At 38.6% G+C, this 20,990-nt stretch overlaps 1 non-coding gene and 1 pseudogene across 1 annotated transcript; one reads left to right on the top strand and one right to left on the bottom strand.

The window, feature by feature from the left end:
• The first annotated feature begins 8,868 nt into the window (after nt 1-8,868).
• The window catches only part of LOC140829457 (potassium transporter 7-like), a 32,674-nt pseudogene continuing 20,552 nt past the window's right edge, over nt 8,869-20,990 (top strand).
• LOC140815035 (small nucleolar RNA R71) lies at nt 15,370-15,476 on the bottom strand. Its single transcript, XR_012114243.1, has one exon. It is a non-coding gene; the product is annotated as a small nucleolar RNA R71 (small nucleolar RNA).

The following is a 20,990-nucleotide window of genomic DNA, read 5'->3' on the forward strand; positions in this document are numbered from 1 at the left end:
TTGCCAACCACCTTTGAAATCCATCACTGCTGCTCGTAACATATCTTCTAGAGTCTGGATGGTTCTTTCTGACTGACCATCTGTCTGTGGATGATAGGCAGTGCTCATAGCCAACTTTGAACCCAAAGCTGTTTGCAGACTTCCCCAAAACTTCGAAGCAAATCTTGGATCACGATCAGATACTATGGTTACTGGCACACCATGCAATCTCACTATATGATCAATGTACAATTTCGCCATTTTCATATAAGTACAAGTACGATCATACGGAATAAAATGAGCTGATTTAGACAATCTATCGACAATCACCCAAATTGCATCACAACCACGATTAGAACGAGGCAAATGAGTCACAAAATCCATAGCAATGTGCTCCCAGTTCCACTGTGGCACTTCAAGACTATGCAACATTCCACCAGGTCTCATTCTCTCGGCTTTAACTTGTTGACACGTTAAACATTTAGCCACAAAATGAGAAATATCTTTCTTCATACCTTCCCACCAATAATGAACTCTCAAGGTATGATACATCTTTCGAATTCCTGGGTGAATACTGTGTCGACTACAATGTGCTTCCCGTAGTATAGCTTCTTTCAAATCTATCAAATTAGGAACCACAAGTCTTCCATTAAAGCGCAGACTACCATCTGAAGCAACACTAAACTTTTCTGTCTGACCTGCTCGAGACAATTCTTTCAATCTATGAATATGCGGATCGGTCTTCTGTGATGCTTTGATTCTGGACAAAATCTGTGGCTCGACTTGAATAGATGACACTATAAAGTAGTCTCCACTGATCTGATAAGTCCATCCTGAAGTTCCCAAGTGCTCGTGAACTTTAGAGATAGTCAGAGATGTCAGCATAGCATTATGAACTTTCCTGCTGAGAGCATCTGCAACAAGATTCATTCGACCTGGTTGATATTGAATCTCACAGTCAAAGTCTTTAAGTAACTCCATCCATCGACGCTGTCTCATGTTCAAGTCAGGCTGTGAGAAAAGATATTTAAGACTCTTGTGATCCGAATAAATCACAAACTGCTCACCGTACAGATAATGACGCCATAACTTCAATGCAAACACAATGGCAGCCAACTCTAAGTCATGGACTGGATATCTGGTCTCATGCGGCTTCAACTGACGAGAAGCATATGCAATCACTCGCCCATTTTGCATTAGAACACAACCAAGTCCATTTAGAGATGCATCTGAACAAACAACATATCCACCTGAGCCTGATGGCAACGCTAACACTGGAGCTGTTGTCAACTTTTCCTTCAAAGTCTGAAAGATCTGACTCACATTCATCAGTCCACACAAAACGTCGATCTTTTTGCGTTAATTGAGTCATAGGCCTTGCTATAATAGAAAATCCTTCAATGAAACGCCTATAATATCCTGCCAATCCTAAGAAACTGCGAATATCGGAAATATTCTTCGGTGTTGGCCAATTGATAACAGCTTCCACTTTACTAGGATCCACTGATACTCCTTGAGCTGATATAACATGACCCAGAAATACTACTCTGTCTAGCCAGAATTCACACTTAGAAAATTTTGCATACAATTGCGTTGCTCTGAGTGTCTGGAGGACCAACCTTAAATGTTCTCGATGTTCCTTCCTTGTTTTCGAATAAATCAGAATGTCATCTATGAAGACAATAACAAATCTGTCTAAAAATTCTCGAAAAACACGATTCATCAAATCCATAAAAACCGCAGGAGCATTAGTCAATCCAAAAGGCATAACTAGAAATTCATAATGCCCATAACGAGTTCGAAATGTTGTCATCGGAACATCTTCCTCTCGAACTCGAAGCTGATGGTAGCCAGAACGAAGATCAATCTTTGAATAAACTGACGTACCTTGCAACTGATCAAACAAATCATCGATACGCGGCAGAGGATACTTATTCTTCACAGTAGCTTTGTTCAACTGCCTGTAATCAATGCACATTCTCATCGTTCCGTCTTTCTTCTTTACAAACAATACCGGAGCTCCCCAAGGTGACATACTTGGTCTAATATAGCCTTTTTCCAGTAAGTCCTGTAATTGCTCTTTGAGTTCTTTCAATTCCGCTGGAGCCAAACGGTATGGTGCTCTCGAAATAGGATTTGTCCCGGACACCAACTCAATGCTAAAATCAATTTCCCTCTGGGGTGGAAATCCAGGAATTTCATCAGGAAATACATCGGGGAATTCCTTGACAACAGGAATATCTAGAAACTTCCAATCTTTTTCCTATGTTGAATCGACTGCATAGATCATGAATCCTTCATTCCTGTTGACAAAAGTCTGAACATTTCCATTGCTGACACTAATGGAATACGTGATTGCGAATCACTACCGTAAAAATTCCATTTACTGCCATAATACGGTCTGAATCTGACAACTCCATGGAAACAATCAACGGTAGCTCGATAATTAGACAGAGTATCCATTCCCAGAATACAGTCGAAGTCAGACATATCTAGCTTGATGAGATTAGTTATCATAATATTATCATCGAATCTAATCACACAATTCAGAACTATCTCACGAGATATCAGACATACACCGGCAGGAGTAGAGACTGACACAGTATCTATCAACGGAGTAGTAGCCATCTCATGCTCATCAACAAATACAACAGATACAAATGAATGTGATGCTCCTAGGTCTATCAGTATGCGTGCAGGATGATTAAAAATAAGACAGATACCTGCGATAACTCCGCCCGGTGCGTCTTGAACTTGATCCTGGGTTAAAGCATGAACTCGAGCCTGCTGTGGCCCTGGGAAACGTTGCTGTGCAGAACCTCTAGGCTGAGGATAGCTAGATTGCTGAAAAGACTGAGTAGGAACAAAAGGCCTAGTTGCTTGTCCTCTAAAACCTTGACCAAACTGAGGTTGCTGAAATTGTTGTCTTGCTGAATTCGGACATACTCTAGCATAATGTCCAACTTGCCCACAAATATTACAAGATCCTTGAACTCCCGTACACTGAGTACTGAAATGCTTACCACCACAACGATCACAAAATACTCCAGCTGGGGACCCAACTGAGCTCCCACGCTGACTGCCGGAACTAGAAGAACTGCTACGAGTCTGATTCTTGAACTGTTTTCCTTTGGCCTTAAAGTTTTTCTGTTTTGGTTGCTGATAAGGCTGCGAAGGCTGATACGGCAATAAAGATGGGTATAGTGGTGCCCCCACTGGCAACGGCACATTGCCTTCGAAACTCTAAGGAAAACCTGGATGAACTGATTGTGGTTCCGCCAAAAGTAGACTCGCCTCCACATTCTTGGCTTTCTCAACGGCATCGGCATAATTAATAGGTGCTCCAGCTACTACCAAAGTGCAAATGGTTCGATTCAATCCTTGCATAAAATGCGATAGCTTGTTCCGATCGCTGCTAGCAACATGAGGAACATAGGCAAGAAGCGCTGAGAATTGAGAGGCATACTCCACAACAGTCATATTTCCCTGAGTCAATCTATTGAACTCAGCTTCCTTGGCCGAATAGTATGAAGGCGGTGAATACTCTCGAGTAAACTGAGCACAAAACACATCCCAAGTAACTCTTTCACCCGATTCCTTTAAAGCATCCTCAGTAGTTTCCCACCACAACTGAGCTCGGTCCTTTAATTGACAAATGGCCAACTTAAGCTGCAAATCAGGGGTGTACTCCAGCATATTGAACAAACGCTTCATACTCTTCAGCCACGCTATAGCTTTCTCACCATCTTCATTACCAAAGAATCAAGGAGGACGCATATTCTGAAATCGAGATATCACAAGTTCCATTTCACCCACTCCTCTCGTCAACTGATCCACTTCCCGATCAACATTAACATTTCGTGCTTCACCCCGAGGACGACGACCTCGTCTTCCCCAGTCAGTCTCGTTCAGTCCTCTAACGTTAGGAGCTTCAGACTCCTGAACAACTTCCTTTCCTTTTCTACTCTTCCGCCCAGGTGCCATCTACAAGACACAGGTATTTAATCCACAGGCAGAAACAAATAATCGGTTGAGTATAAAAGCATAAACTTAAACAAATACACTCTAGTCATGCTGATACAATTAATTCAAAACATATAAACAAGTAAGAGCAAATAATCAAAACACATGCACAATCATTTTATTTGTGTCTAAACTCGAGTGTACTAGACTCTAATTCGAGCGTATCCCAGTTACGCTCTGATACCAAACTGTCAGGGCCCGTGCTCTAATTAATATTTAATTACCAAACAACAAGGATTAATTAGTATAAACAGCGAAAACGACTTTAAAACGTTCATTTGGGCCTACAGAAATTTCGGCATGACCTCCCCGTAAGTAGGACATCCCAAAAATTTCAAAACACAACAACAGTAATATACGCTCGAAAATAACGTCAAGTTCACAACCAACCAAACAAATATCCTACAGCCGCACTGGCCAGGACTAGACACAACAAATCACAAATAAAATCCAAACCACATAAAGACGTCACCATACAGCTACACAGGGCACCTCCCTGGCAAATGTATCAAACCAGTATAATATATAAATATCTGGGAACTCTGACACAAACCGACTGACTACTGGGTTCCACTCGCTGACGCTCCACTAGACGCGTCAAAACCCCTGGAATGACCTGCTATGGCATCAAAAACAACCACAACATCAAAAGAAAACAGGGGTCGGACCCCAGTACGACAAACCAGTAAAATCACGACGCAAATAAAAGACATGTAATAATATCAAGTAAATGCAATGCTATGCGATGCATGAATGGTAACAATGGGATAACGGATACCGAATGGAGTCCAAACGAATAGCATCATCAACAGTAACAGTGGCCACCCGTGCCAGGAATGCAGCATCAAATCGCCGCACGTCCATGCACGTAGCATCGGGAATGCGAGTAGCTAAGTCGCTCGTCCCTAGCTGTCATCTGGGAATGTGGCTAATCCTAATCCACTCGTCCCTCTGATGACTCAATATATCTCAACAGAATCAACATAAATAGCCGTCAAAGGAGGCAAGGCTCAATATGTTATGCCAATACAATTTATGCATGAATGCAACAATATAAACATTCAATGCACATCATAGCAAACAACATTCACCGAATATTCGTACACGCCAATATAACCGTCATAATGATATAGGTTTGAGCGTACCTCAATTGCAACTTACAATACCACAGATTCTTAAGGAATATCGAATAAACTCGTCCAACAACCAAACCTACAATATAAATTCGCTATACACTTCAATATAATGCATACCAACCGACTAAACCAAAATAAATCGGCTCGGTTAAAATTCGAAATCCGGACAGCTTATATAACCCTTGAACAATCTGAATTCAAGCTTGATACCTCAAGAAACGAAGCTAGAATGCACAACGGTAATTCGTAAAGGTGGCTCGCCGGAACAAGTCGCCGGAAATACTGTTCACGCCGGAAACCTAGCTGGAAATTAGGGGAAAAGCTCAATTCTACACTTATATAAACTAATACACCAAGAACAACCAAAATTCGAAGCCAAAAGCTTACCTAAACCGAATCGAAGCTTACACGTACTGTTGCTGGAAAAACAAGACCAATCGAGCTCAACACCTTCCGATTCATGGCAGGAAATACTCTAATAGAAGGAAAGAGGAGATTTCTAACCTACTGCGCTTAAAAACCGGCTGCTGGCGGCGCGACGGCACTGAAGCAGAAAGATGGAGAGAAACGACGGGCAAGCTGGGGAAGAGCCTACTGGATTTTGAGCGATCTGATTTCTGATTTCTGTCAATTGGGTTTGGGTATTTATTAAATAAATGAAATGGGCTGGGCCATTAGTAATTGGGCCTCACATTCTCCCCTACTAATAAAAGATTTCGTCCTCGAAATCTAACAAAACAATACTGATATCTACAACATTACGACTGATTATACATAGGAAATTCAGAATACATCGCGTAATTCTGAACATTCTCAAACAAATGAGGCCATTCTTGTCGCATCTTTGCCTCTAATTCCCATGTAGATTCTTCTCTTCCATGCCTGCTCCATTGTACCAGAACCAATGGAATCGTCTTGCTCCTGAGCTGTCTTTCCTTGCGGTCCAAAATTTGCACAGGATGTTCAACATAGCTAAGGGAACTGTCTAACTCCACATCCTCGATATTCAAGATATGAGACGGATCTGGCTCATACTTCTGCAACATAGATACATGAAACACATTATGTATCAAAGACAAACTCTGCGGCAAATCCAAACGATAAGCCAATGTGCCAATCCTCTCAATAATCATATACGGACCAAAATAACGCGGAGCTAACTTCCCTTTATGTCCAAATCTCATAGTACCCCGGAATGGTGATACTTTCAAGAAAACATAATCGCCCACTTGGAATTCTAAAGGTCTACGCCTTTGATTAGCATAACTGGCTTGACGATCCTGGGCTGCTTTCATCCTTTTCCTGATCAATTCAACTTTATCTTTCATTTCTTGAATAAATTCTGGTTTTGTTTAATCCATTAATTGATTAATATATGAATCACATAATTTCACATGTATGTTTTATAATGTTACATGTTTTGACATATGATCACAATTTCACAAGTATGTTACATATTTTAACATATGAATCACAATTATGTTACATGTTTGAATATATAAATCACAATTACATAATCACATGTATAGCATGTTCTATAATGTTATATATTTTAACTTATTATGTTACATGTTTTGACATATGAATCACAATTTCACAACTATGTTACATGTTTTAACATATGAATCACAATTTCAATTGAATTACATGTTTTAACATAAAAATCACAATTATATGTTATAACCATTTCAATTGAATTACATGTTTTAACATATGAATCACAATTATGTTACATGTTTGAATATATGAATCACAATTACATAATCACAAGTATAGTATGTTAAATAATGTTATATGTTTTAACTTATTATGTTACATGTTTTGACATATAAATCACAATTTCACAACTATGTTATATGTTTTCACATATTTATCACAATTTCAATTGAATTACATGTTTTAACATAAAAATCACAATTACATGTTTTAACATATGAATCACAATTATGTTACATGTTTGAATATATGAATCATAATTACATAATCACAAGTATAGTATGTTCTATAATGTTATATGTTTTAGCTTATTATGTTACATGTTTTGACATATAAATCACAATTTCACAACTATGTTACATGTTTTAAAATAAAAATCACAATTATATGTTATCACAATTTCAATTGAATTACATGTTTTAACGTAAAAATCACAATTACATGTTTTAACATATGAATCACAATTATGTTACATGTTTGAATATTTAAATCACAATTACATAATCACAAGTATAATATGTTCTATAATGTTATACGTTTTAACTTATTATGTTACATGTTTTAACACATGAATTACAATTTCAATTGAATTACATGTTTTAACATAAAAATCACAATTATATGTTATCACAATTTCAATTGAATTATATGTTTTAAAATAAAAATCACAATTACATGTTTTAACACATGGATCATAATTTCACAACGATATTGCATGCTTTAACATATTAATCACAATTTCATTACATAATATTACAAGATTTAACATATGAAACACATATTTAACTTGGGTCGACAAAGTAACATTTATGTACCAACTTGGGTCGACCCAAAGTTCCAGCCTTTTGAGTAGACCCAAAATTCCAGTCTTTTGGATCGAAACATGTAAAACATACATGTGAAAATATGTTATTCATATATTAATCAATTAATGGTTTAAACATCTACGATTGTCGAGCAACATTGGTCAAAATTGTGTAATTATGATTCTTATGTTAAAAAACATATAACTTAATTGTGAAATTATGATGCATATGTTAAAACATGTAACGTAATTGTGAAATTGTGATTTATATGTTAAAAAACATATAACATAATTGTGAAATTATGATTCATATATTAAAACATGTAACATAGTTGTGAAATTCTGATTCATATGTGAAAACATATAACATAATTGTGAAATTGTGATTCATATGTCAAAACATATAACATAATTGTGAAATTGTGACTCATATGTCATAACATGTAACATTATGGAACATACTTGTGAAATTATGTGATTCATATGTTAAAAACATGCAACATTGTTCAAAATTGTGTAATTATCCGTCAAAATTAAGTAATTATCTTGGGTCGACCCAAAATGTTGGATCGACCAAGCAATGTATCTTCGGTCGACCAAACAACTACCTAAATTTGGGTCTACCCAACTTTTCTTGATCTACCCAAAAATCTGGGTAGACCAAGCTTTGGTCGGTCGACCCAACATTTTGGGTCGACCAAGCAACATTCTTTGGGTAGACCAAGCTTTGATCGACCCTACACATATTTGCGACGGTTATGAGTTAACCGTCGCTAATTAGTGACGGTTTAAAACCGTCGCCGATCTGTTTTTAGCGACGGTTGTATTAGAACCGTCGCAAATATTACGCTTGAAAATGTTGTGTCGACCATCACCAAATTGGTCCACAACGAAAAATTTCTTCTTGGTCGACCAAGAAAAAAATTTGGTCGACCAATTTTCTTCTCGGTCGACCGAGAAAATATTTGGTCGACCAATTTTTCTGGGTGAAAGAATAAGTAGGCGGAGAAGAAAGATGAATGAATAATTAATTTATTAAGTTAAAAATTTAGTTAAGGTTTAATTTTATAATCAAGAGTCAACTCCTTCTTTTTTTAAAAAAAAAATCAGAGTCTTTTTTTTTTAAAAACTTTATGTCTCAATCTCATTTTTTTAATTGTCCCAAGAACTAGTGTCTATATTATGAGATAGATTTGGGAGCTGATTGGACCGAAAAAACCGTCACGATCGATAATCGTTGGACCGTCTGAGGATCAAAATCCGTGATCTGACAAACTACTTAAATCTTCATACCAATCGTTCAGTCTTGGACACGTGCGTATAAATTCACTCACCAGCTCGAGCAAATTTACGTTGTCGATTCAATCTATGTTTTCGTGTAGGAATTCGCGTGTGTGCACGTAGTTGTTGGATGGCGGAGGGATTGTCGAGGGGGAAGAGTAGTTTGTCGTCGGTTGATTAAGTTGATTCTCGGTGGGTGTATCAAGGCGAGGATTGGTTGGGGAATGTTACCGACGGCGCGGAAGGAGGAGCTGATGATTCCCCGCAGCTGGATTCTGATGACGAAGACAGCGGCGAGCACAAGTTGATACGCACGGAGCCTAGGATTGATCCGTTTGACGTTGAGGCACTCGAAGTTCGTGGCGCTCAGAGGAATACTTTTGAGGTACGCGTGTTTTTTGAAGTCGAGCCATCGAAGCTCTCATATTTCTCCCACTCTACCACAAAATGGGGATAAACTGGTGGAATAGGTCTTTCAATCCTTCTCATCATGAATAACTGCATGCCTGGCTCGATTTCAACAAACTGAATGTTTTTTTAGTCTAATTTCTATAGAGATCGAGCTTATGCTACTGAATTTGAAAATCTCCACCTTTAGTGTTGCTGCTGATTTCTGGAGTAGATTTCTGCGCAGCCATTTGTTCAGTTTTTGTACTCCCATTACTATCTTCACGACCCCTGATTTTCGTATGTATGCTGCCCATGTTCATTTCAAGGTCGATTGATTTGTGCTGCGCCGTATATGGTGCATAGACACGTGTCTTCTCCAATTTGATAAATGTCAAAATGTTCCTCTAGCAGCTCGAAGCCTCTGCAATGCTTCCTAATTCCTCTTGAACTTACTGAAATCTTGGTATGCCAAGAGTGATGCAATGAATGGTTCACTTTTTAGAATTTGAAGCTTGACAACAGTAATCTCATAACAATTAATCAGACACTGTCCCCTGTTTTGAGTGAAGGATTGGTGAATGATAATTAGGCATTATAATTTTTGACTGGTGGAAAATTCCTTCGAGCAAGAAGGTTAGAAATCCTGCAATCTGAGACAGCTGCCTTTGATTTTAGTATGATCTTGTTCTTTTATTTAGCATATCCTGTTAATGTAAAACACTCTGGTCTATGTGGCTAATACTTTGGTGTTTTAGCTATTTCTATGTATTGCGAGAACAAGCACCAAGTCCCTTGAATTTCTAGTTTGGTGTTTTGATTTTGAAATCATATTTGCAGAATGTCACTTTGGGTAGGAAAATAATACTTGCCTTTCTGACTCTTGGGGTTGTTTTTGGAGATGTCGGGACTAGTCCTTTATATACCTTCAGTGTGATGTTCAGCAAAGCACCTGCCAATGGAAAGGAAGATGTTCTTGGTGCGTTGTCCCTGGTTTTGTACACCTTAATTCTGGTTCCTTTGATAAAGTATGCCCTTATCGTTCTTTGGGCTAATGATGACGGTGAAGGTATATCACCTTGAGAATGTTCTTTTACACCACTCACAGATCACACTTACCATATATTTGTTAATGCATAATCTATAAAGAATTAAACTTATTGATTGACCTATTGATGCAGGTGGTACTTTTGCACTTTACTCATTGATTTGTAGGCATGCTAAAGTTAGTCTTCTACCCAACCAAATTCCATCAGATGCTCGACTTGAGGTGCCATCAACTGAGCTTGATAGGTCACTGAGGATAAAGGAAAGACTTGAAGCCTCTCTGGCATTGAAAAAGCTTCTCCTGATGTTGGTTCTTGCTGGTACTTCTATGGTGATAGCTGATGGTGTTGTTACACCTGCTATGTCAGGTGCTTTTTACCAGATTCTTTTTTACGTTCAATTGTTCCTGGATAACTTAGTGATTTGGTAGTAAAGACAGAAAGAGCTCTAGTGCATAATGCATTTCTTGTGAAGTATTGGTATTTTTTTATGTAAGTTTACGAAAATCTGTGCAGTGATATCTGCTGTTGATGGCTTAAAGATTGGAGTGTCTGGTATCAAGCAAGGTGATTGATATTCGTCTACTACTTAAAATTTCCAAATACATAAATGTATAAATCATTATACTATCCCTTTTTTTCAGATGCTTGAAAGCTATTTGATATCAGTAAACATCATTTCCAACCGTTGTTGCTTTGTTCAGTAAAAGATTAATTCAGTTGTATTGAAATGCTGCTACAGCAACAATTTGAGCCTCACAATGGTTTTGATTTTGTTTATTGAGTTGAGTCAACGAAATACTTATATTATACATTGGTTTGGCTTTGGATATCACCCTTGACTGCTGATTATCAGTGTTCTAAATGGCAGACCGCCTCGATCGCCCCGCCTACACATGAGGCGGCTGTTTTAGGCTTTTCAAGATATACGGAAGTGGACAGGCTGTCGAGAACCGTGGGCAGGCGGTCGAGATGTGTGGAGACGGCGAGCAAGCGGCCCAGTCGGCGAGCAGACGGTCTAGGCGAGACAGTCAACATTTTTAAGTCGTAGTAAAATTTTTTTAAAAACCTAATCAAAGTCAACTAATTTTAAAACTCAAAATCCTAGTTATTTAAATCACTATACACTTTCTTTTTTTTAAGTTTTGGTTCTCACTATCAAACATTAAGCTCACCAAACAAACTGTCTGCCGCCGCCGCCGCCAGCAGCAATAAGCTTTAGGGTAGACATTGTATATTTATTATTTAACATATTTTTTTTTATAATATTTCAGATTTTGTGATTTCAAAATCAAAATTTTTTTTCCTATTATTATTGATCTATTGTTGAAAATTAAAGGCGGAAAAGAATAAACAACCGGATTGCTTGGGAATATGGGGCGTTGTATAATAAAGAGGAAATGGATTGGATCACATGCAAGTTGTGTAATAGACTTATTAAAGGAGAAGTTTATATGATGAAACATCATATTGCGGTATTATAGAAGAAGTTGAAGTATGTCTTAAAGTATCCGATGATGAGTTTATATATTTATTTGCACATTATCTGGGTGATATTATATTGTATAAAGCTTCTTTATGTTTAAACATTATTTAATTACCCGTCTTACATAAAAAATTATGACTATTTGTGATTATATTGCATGATTATATATGATTATCTATAAAAGAATTACTTAAAAAATTCAACCACCTAGGCACCACCTAGTCGGCCGAGGTGGTAGGCAGTCACCAACCGCCCCGCCACCGCCTCCTGCCATTTACAAGATCGCTGATTGTAAGTGAAGGATCCATGTATCTAGATTCCACGTAGTGTATTGAGTACTGAGTATTTTTGAAATTTTCAAGGAGATGCCAGCTTAGAAAATGTATTATCGTTGGTGGGTATCATTTGCATGCTCTCCACAATTCAATTGAGATACGTGTAATATGCTATAGTAAATCACAGGATCTCCATGCTTTTACTCATAATTGATCTGATCAGACTCTTGCGAGACCGACCTTTTCTCATCTCTGCATGTTAATGGAATATGTTAGGTCTTATGTACAAAAGCCAATGACACTACTTTCTGAATGCTTTCTTTAGGTATAGAACTAGCTTCCTAAATGAAGTAGAATTTGTTCATATATTTTGCACCATTAGTTGTCTAATGACCACGCATTCAGTTGACTGATGTACTCTAGCTGATTATTGTTTTTTTTTTCCTGGATTGCAGAACACGTGGTGATGATCTCAGTTTCATTTCTTATAATTTTATTCAGTGTCCAGAGGTATGGAACAAGAAAGTGGGAATTGTAATAGGTCCTGCCTTGTTTTTATGGTTTTGTTCTCTTGGTGCCATTGGCATATACAACATCATCAAGTGTGTTTCTCAAGTTTTTCGGGCATTTAATCCAATTCATATATATTATTTCTTCAAGCGGAACTCAACAAACGCCAGGTATTCCTTAGGGGGCTGTCTTCTTTGTGCAACAGGTTAATTCTGAAGAATGCCTCTGTTTTATTTTCATGTTTCAGGGGAACTTTGTAATTGTCTGAAGTCAGGCTTGCTTTAAAATGTTGTGTAGTATGAAATTCAGTTTTCTAACACCTCTTCTGTGTCAATCTTTGTTTGGCCTTTATCCTCGTTTATAATTTGTGTTCATAATATGGGCGAACCCTTAAATTCTTCTTGATCTTTACCAATACACCACAATCATATACATTTGAATGCCGAAGGTTGTTTGACAAATGACAGGTGATGGAATATGTATAGACTTCGGGGATGACCTTGAAGGGCTTCGAACCAAATAAAAATTTCAATTTTGTGGGGAAAGAGAAATGTACTCTTTATTTCGCCATTTTATTTGATACAGAGGAACAAGCATGCATGTATACAGTCCTAGAATCTATGCTCGGAAAATATAGTATCTATTCTAGGAAAGGTTACAATAGAATAACTACAGATTCTATAATAAAATACAGATATATTTGATAGGACTCGTTTTTACGTATTTTTAGTGTTTGTTTTGAGTCGCATTCATGCATCATATTAGTTTGTTTTAGTTTAATTTTGCTTTTTTTAGCATTATTTAGCATGTGATTGATCTCGTGTATTTTGTGGTTATTTTGTAGGAATTGAACCAAAAAGTGGGAGAAAATTTGTCAAAAAATATCGAAGAGGATTCGCTAGGGCGGTCAAAAGTAACCGCCCAGCGAGCATTTTGGTCTGGCCGAGGATTTTATGCGCAAGTGTCTCGCTAGGGCGGTCACCAGCGAAACCAGGGACATGCTCGAGGAAGTTTATGCGAGGACCTCTCGCTAGGGCGGTATATTTATACCGCCCTAGCGAGAAGCGAGATTCGAGAAGATTTGTTTCCAACTTTTTATGGACTCTATCCTACACCAAAACCTAAGACACGAGATCAGCCGCCTTTTGTCAGACTTTTTATCATATTTTTCATCATTTTTTCTTGTAGGAGAGGCTAGAGAAAGGAGATTTCGAAGACCTCGAGATTTCCACGCGTCGTGGCCGTCATCCATCGTCATCTTTAGTATTTTCATTATTCAGTATTTTATTTCTTATATTGATTGTTGGTTTTTATCATGAATTTCAGTAGCTAAACTCTAGATTTGTTGGGATTTGAGGGGATTTTACCCCATACTCGGTGTTTAACATTATTTCTCGACGTTTTTATCAGTGATTTATTTATGCTATTGTTCTTTCTTGTTTCAATCGAAGCCTAGCTAACTTCCTTTGATTATTTCATGTTGTTGATGATTTCGATAGAACAATTAATAATAGGATCAAATAGTATAAACCACGGATTTACAATTTTAGTAGATATACGGAATTGGGTACGTGTCGATAGTGATAGTTCACCCGAATGAAAGCTAGTGGATTCCATAGAATGTAATGCAATCTTGAACTGTTAAATAATTGAGGACACTTGAGTACTGCATGTTTATGATGAGTATTAATATAGCTCGACAGAGTATATTAATTAGTCTAGGGAATTCCGTCGAATGCACGAGTAAAAGTCGAGTGTGATTATTTAAACACGAGTCGTAGGTGAACTGCAAATTCCCAACAAATTCATTTCTCAATTGATTTAATCCAAATTAATCATTGCTTTATTGAATACGTTTTCTTTGCATTTTAATTATTTTAGTTGTTTAATTTACATTAGATTAATCATCAACTCATTTTATGGTTGCTAAAGAAATTTTACTTGAAAATAAAAATAGTGTAACGCAGTCCTTGTGGAACGATACTCGTATTCACTTACGTTTATTATAACTTGACTATCGTGCACTTGCGATATTTAAAATCGAGCTTTCATTTATAAAATAAATTTTGGGACTATTCACTGTGCAAGTTTTGCTCGATCAAGTTTTTGACGCCGCTGCCGGGGACTGTTGATTCACAATTTTTTATTTTTCATTTAAATTCTTTAGTATTATTTATTTTATTGTTATTTGATACTCTCATTGTGTTGCAGATTTTTCTTGTGGTGCATGCGAAGATCACTCGAGTTTAAGCTTGAGCCTTTTGACCCCGAGATTGAACTCACAGCTAGACGTCAACTACAACAGCAAAGAGAGAAGGAAAGAATGGAAGACGAGCAACACAGAGAGGAGCCAAGGCGTATACCGATGACGGATTATGCACATCCGTCTCTTGATGGAGCACGTCCAAGCATCGTAAGACCAGTCATCCGAGCTAATCAGTTTGAGATCAAGCCAGCTATCATTCAGATGATTCAGAACACTGTCCAATTTGGGGGAAGTGCACTTGACGACCCTAATTCTCATATAGCTGACTTTCTTGAAATTTGTGATACTTTTAAGTTTAATGGCGTGTCTGATGATGCTGTTCGTTTGCGTTTATTTCCATTTTCACTGAGAGATAAAGCTAAATCGTGGTTAAACTGTTTGCTTGTAGGGTCTATTACTACATGGGAGGATATGGCAAAGGCATTCCTGATCAAGTACTTTCCTCCGTCGAAGACTATGAAGCTTAGAGCCGACATTACTACTTTTGCTCAAAATGAGCAAGAGTCACTTTACGAGGCATGGGAGCGCTACAAGGACTTGTTGAGGAGATGTCCACACCATGAGCTGCCTCTTGGGTTAGTTGTTCAAACTTTCTACTACGGTCTGCTTACTCCTAACCGTACTATGATAGATGCTGCTGTCTGTGGTAACTTACTGAGAAAAATGGCTGAGGAAGGATATGAGTTATTGGAGGAGATGGCTGCTAGTAGCTATCATCCTCAGTCTGATAGGCAGAGACGAGGTGCTGGAGTTAATCAAGTTAATGATTTGTCGGCGGTTTCAGCACAGTTAGAGGCTTTGAATAGAAAGATTGATGGGATGAGCATGAGTGGGTCGGCTATGCGTCTGCAAGAAATTTTCTGTGATAAGTGTGGGGGTGAGAAAGACGTGTAGGATTGCCAAGACGGCAATCCATTCTATGTGCCTGAGGGAGCACCGGTAAAACAAGTGGGATTTCAGAACCGTCCTAGAAATGACCCTTATTTGAACACATATAATCCGGGATGGAGGAATCACCCAAACTTTTCATGGGGAGGTCAAAACAACCAAAATCGCCAACAAAGAGGTCCACCATATGGGATGCACCAAGGGTTCAAGCCAGAACCGCCTCGGGAGGAGAAGTCCAATTTAGAGCAAATGATGACTAAATTTATTTCTGCAACAGAGACGAGATTTCAGAACCAAGATGCATCCATAAAGGGGTTAGAGAATCAAATCGGACAATTGGCTAAGTTGATTGCTAATAGGGAGCAAGGATCTTTGCCAAGCAACACGAAAACTAACCCAAGAGAACATGTGAAGGCTGTGGAATTGCGTAGTGGAAAAGCACTCGAGTCTAATGAGGAAAAGACCAAGCATGGTGAGGATGAGGTGGAAAATCGAGGAGGTAAGTCTTCTAACTCTACATCTACACCTATTGCACAGAATAAAATTTTTATCCCTCCACCTTTTCCTGCAGCAATGAAGAAAGCTAAATTAGATGCATAATTTGGTAAATTTCTTGAGATATTTAAAAAATTGCATATTAACATTCCTTTTGCTGATGCTTTATTGAATATGCCAAGTTATGCAAAATTCTTGAAAGATATCTTAGCAAATAAGCGGAAGCTCGAAGATCATATGACGGTGAATTTGACTGAAAATTGCTCCGCTTTAGTTCAAAACAAGATGCCTCCTAAGCAAAAAGATCCAGTGAGTTTCTCTATACCTTGCATTATTGGTGACATTAATTTTCATAAAGCTCTATGTGATCTTGGTGCGAGTATTAATCTGATGCCTTTTTCTGTGTTTAGGAGACTGGGATTAGGTGAACCCAAGCCAACTAGGATGTCGTTGCAGCTGGCTGACAGATCTGTCAAGTATCCACGTGGGATTATCGAAGATGTTTTGGTGAAAGTGGATAAGTTTATTTTTCCTGCAGATTTTGTGGTACTTGACATGGAGGAAGATTTAGAGATGCCTTTAATCCTAGGGAGACCGTTTCTGGCTACAGGGAAAGCACTGATTGATGTTGAAGAGGGGAAATTCAGACTGAGAGTTGGAGAAGAAGAAATTATTTTTGATGTCTTCAATACTCTCAAGCACACTTCGTATTGATGTCTTGGATTCTCTCGTTTGTGATTTTTTGCAGGATGGATTGAAAGAACCATTGGAGGCCACTCTCACTACTGAAAAGCAGGAGGACGAGCTAGACGAGGAAAAGATGGAGATGGTAGCTCACTTGAATGTCATTCCACCTTGGAGAAAGCAAGTGAGGCTTAGACTAGAGGAATTGGGAGACAGAAAAGATTTAATGCCTCAAAAGTCAAGCCTAGAGGAGCCACCTACTTTGGAGCTCAAACCACTACCTCCACATCTCAAGTACGCATATTTAGGAGAAAATAATAAATTGCCTGTTATTATTTCCTCTTCTTTGACAGATGATATGGAGAGTAAGCTCTTGGGAGTCCTTAAGGAGCACAAAGGAGCATTCGCTTGGAAGGTTTCGGACATAAAAGGGATAAGTCCTTCGATCTGCATGCACAAAATTCTGATGGAAGATAAATACTCACCTCTAGCACAACCACAAAGGAGACTCAATCCAAAGATGCAAGAGGTAGTAAAAGCTGAAACAATTAAACTTCTGGATGCAGGTATTATCTATCCTATCTCTAATAGTGCGTGGGTAAGTCCTGTACAATGTGTGCCTAAAAAAAGTGGGATTACTGTTATTACTAATGAAAAAAATGAGTTGATTCCCACTAGAACTGTTACGGGTTGGCGTGTGTGCATAGATTATAGGAAATTGAATGATGCAACCCGTAAAGATCACTTTCCCTTGCCATTTATCGATCAAATGATTGAACGATTAGCAGGTCATGAATTTTATTGCTTTTTAGATGGATATTCGGGATACAATCAAATCACAATTGCACCTGAGGACCAAGATAAAACTACTTTCACTTGCCCTTATGGTACTTTTGCGTTTAGGCGTATGCCCTTTGGTTTATGCAATGCACCTGCAACATTTCAAAGATGCATGACCGCTATCTTTCATGACATGATTGAAAATTTCCTTGAAATTTTTATGGATGATTTCTCTATTTTTGGCTCCTCATTTAATGAATGTTTAGAGAATTTGAACTTGGTGTTAATTAGATGTGAAGAGAGCAATTTGGTGTTAAATTGGGAGAAGTGTCATTTTATGGTTCAAGAGGAGATTGTGTTAGGACACAAGGTATCAGAGAATGGAATTGAGGTCGACAAGGCCAAGGTGAAAGTAATCAAAAACCTACCACCACCTTCATCAATAAAAGGAGTTAGAAGTTTCCTACTGGTTTTTATAGGCGTTTTATTAAAGATTTTTCTAAAATTGCTAAACCTTTATCCTCTTTGTTGATGAAAGATGTTGAATTTAATTTTGATTCTACTTGTCTGCATGCATTCGAGATACTCAAGGAAAGCTTGGTGACAACACCTGTTCTGACTGTCCTTGATTGGGAGTTACCGTTTGAGGTGATGTGCGATGCTAGTGATACAGCTGTTGGTGCGGTGCTGGGTCAAAGGAAGAACAAGGTATTTCATACCATCTACTATGCAAGTAAGACTTTAAATGATGCTCAATTGAATTACGCTACTACTGAAAAAGAATTACTTGCTATAGTATTTGCTTTCGACAAATTTCATTCATACCTTGTTCTGTCTAAAGTAACTGTGTATACAGATCATTCTGCCCTAAAATACTTGCTTGCTAAGAAAGATGCGAAACCTAGGTTAATTAGGTGGATTTTATTATTGCAAGAATTTGATCTCGAGATTCGAAATAAAAAGGGTAAGGAACATGTAGTTGCTGATCATCTGTCTAGGCTTGAGCATGTTAGAATTAAGGGCAGTGACGATGATATAGATGACTGGTTTCCTGATGAACAATTGCTTGAGATGAAACAGTGTCCATGGTATGCAAATTTCGCTAACTTTCTTGTCACAAGCACACCTCCACCAAACCTATCGTTTCACCAACGAAAGAAATTATTTTCTGATGTGAAATACTATTTTTGGGAGGAACCGTTTTTGTTTAAAATTTGTGCAGATTCCATGATAAGACGGTGTGTTGAGGAGGAAGAGTTTGATCAAATTCTCAACCATTGCCATGACCGTGAGGTAGGTGGTCATTTCGGACCAATAAGGACGGCATCCAAGGTACTTGAATGTGGTTTTTATTGGCCAACTCTCTTTAAAGATGCTCGTTCTTATGTGCTACATTGTGATAAATGCCAGCGGACAGGTAACATCTCTAACCGTCACGAAATGCCTTTAAATAATATCATTGAGTGTGAGGTTTTTGATGTGTGGGGGATAGACTTTATGAGACCGTTTCCTAGTTCTTTCACGAAAAAATACATCTTGGTTGCGGTCGATTATGTATCTAAGTGGGTAGAGGCGGGAGCGTATGCCACTAATGATGCTCAAGTGGTCCTAAAATTTTTAAAGAAAAACATTTTTAACCGATTTGGAACACCACGAGCAATCATTAGTGATGGTGACACGCATTTTTGCAACAAACTATTTGAAAAACTTTTGAGCAAATATGGTGTCACACATAAGATATCTACCCCCTATCACCCCCAGACGAGTGGTCAAGTGGAAGTGTCGAACCGAGAGATAAAGCGAATTTTGGAGAAAGTGGTAGGTGTCAATAGGAAAGATTGGTCGGTGAGGTTAGACGATGCTTTGTGGGCTTATCGTACTGCTTTTAAAACACCTATAGGCACTACACCATATAGGTTGCTTTTTGGGAAAGCATGTCATCTACCAGTAGAATTAGAGCATAGAGCATATTGGGCGACCAAAGCATTAAACTTTGATTTTGCTCTTGCAGGTGAAAAACGATTGCTGCAGTTGAATCAGTTAGATGAGTTTCGAGGAAAAGCTTATGATCTTGCACTATCTTACAAGGAACGCACCAAACGAGCCCATGATAAACACATTATAAGAAGGGAATTCAAAGTGGGTGAAGCGGTGTTGTTATACAATTCTCGCTTACGACTCTTTCCGGGCAAGCTAAAGTCAAGATGGTCAGGACCATTCACTATAGCCAAGGTGTTCCCATCGGGTGCAGTGGTGTTGCATGATGGCAAGGAAGGGACATTTACTGTGAACGCTCAAAGATTGAAGCACTATATCGGTGGCAAAATTGAGCCACAACCTGGAATCACCCGGTTCCAAGACATGCCGAACTGAGACGGACCGACAGTCAAGCTCTCGACTATAAATTGAGAACTACTTTTCTTTCCCTTCTCTTGCAGTTGATTTAATTTTTCTTTCATGTCGATTTGCTTGTTTTCTCTTGCTTTTGTTTTGTTTTAATTTTTTTTTTAAAAAAAAACATGTTGCAAATATTTTGGGTGTGCACAGCCGTGAAGCTTCCGCCCGGGCGGGAATTTATATCTGCCCGGGCGCGCCCTTTCCAAAAAAAATTTTCGAGGACCATCCGCTCGGGCGGAAGCTTACATCCGCCCGGGCAGAAGGAGCGCGTACTTTTAAAACAAAAAAAATTCGAGGAACATCCGCCCAGGCGGAAACTTATATCTGCCCGGGCGGATTGCGCAGATTTAAAGTCTGCTACATCTTTTCTCCTCTCCCCACTCGAAACCGTCGCCCCCCTTTCCGAATTTTTCGCCCCCACTCTCTCAATCTCACTCAATTTATCTCTTCTCACCAAATTGCAGGTACAATCGTGCACCCTCACCTTCCCCGAGTGTCAAGACGTGATTTTTCTAGGCAAGAACTCAACTCTCCGGCGAACCCAAGCGATTTCCGGCCGCCGTCGCCTCTTTTCCGGCCGCCCCTTCCGTTCCCGACCGCCACCAAGTTCCGGAAAACATCCCCCGACTACGGACTACTTGCGCTCTTCTCCAATCTTCCATAATGGCACCTAAAAAGTCTAAGGTAACTCATGGTGCTTCTAGTTCTCGGTCCACTACATCTAAGTTTGTGAATGAAAAAGCTAGGGAGAGATTTGAACATGCTAGACTACATAGGAAACCAATCCTTGAGCGTGGATTTAGCTCGTCTATTATCAATCATTTTTCAGAGTCCCA

The sequence above is a fragment of the Primulina eburnea genome, chromosome 1 (assembly GCF_022965805.1).
Source record: "Primulina eburnea isolate SZY01 chromosome 1, ASM2296580v1, whole genome shotgun sequence".
Classification (NCBI taxonomy): Eukaryota; Viridiplantae; Streptophyta; class Magnoliopsida; order Lamiales; family Gesneriaceae; genus Primulina; species Primulina eburnea.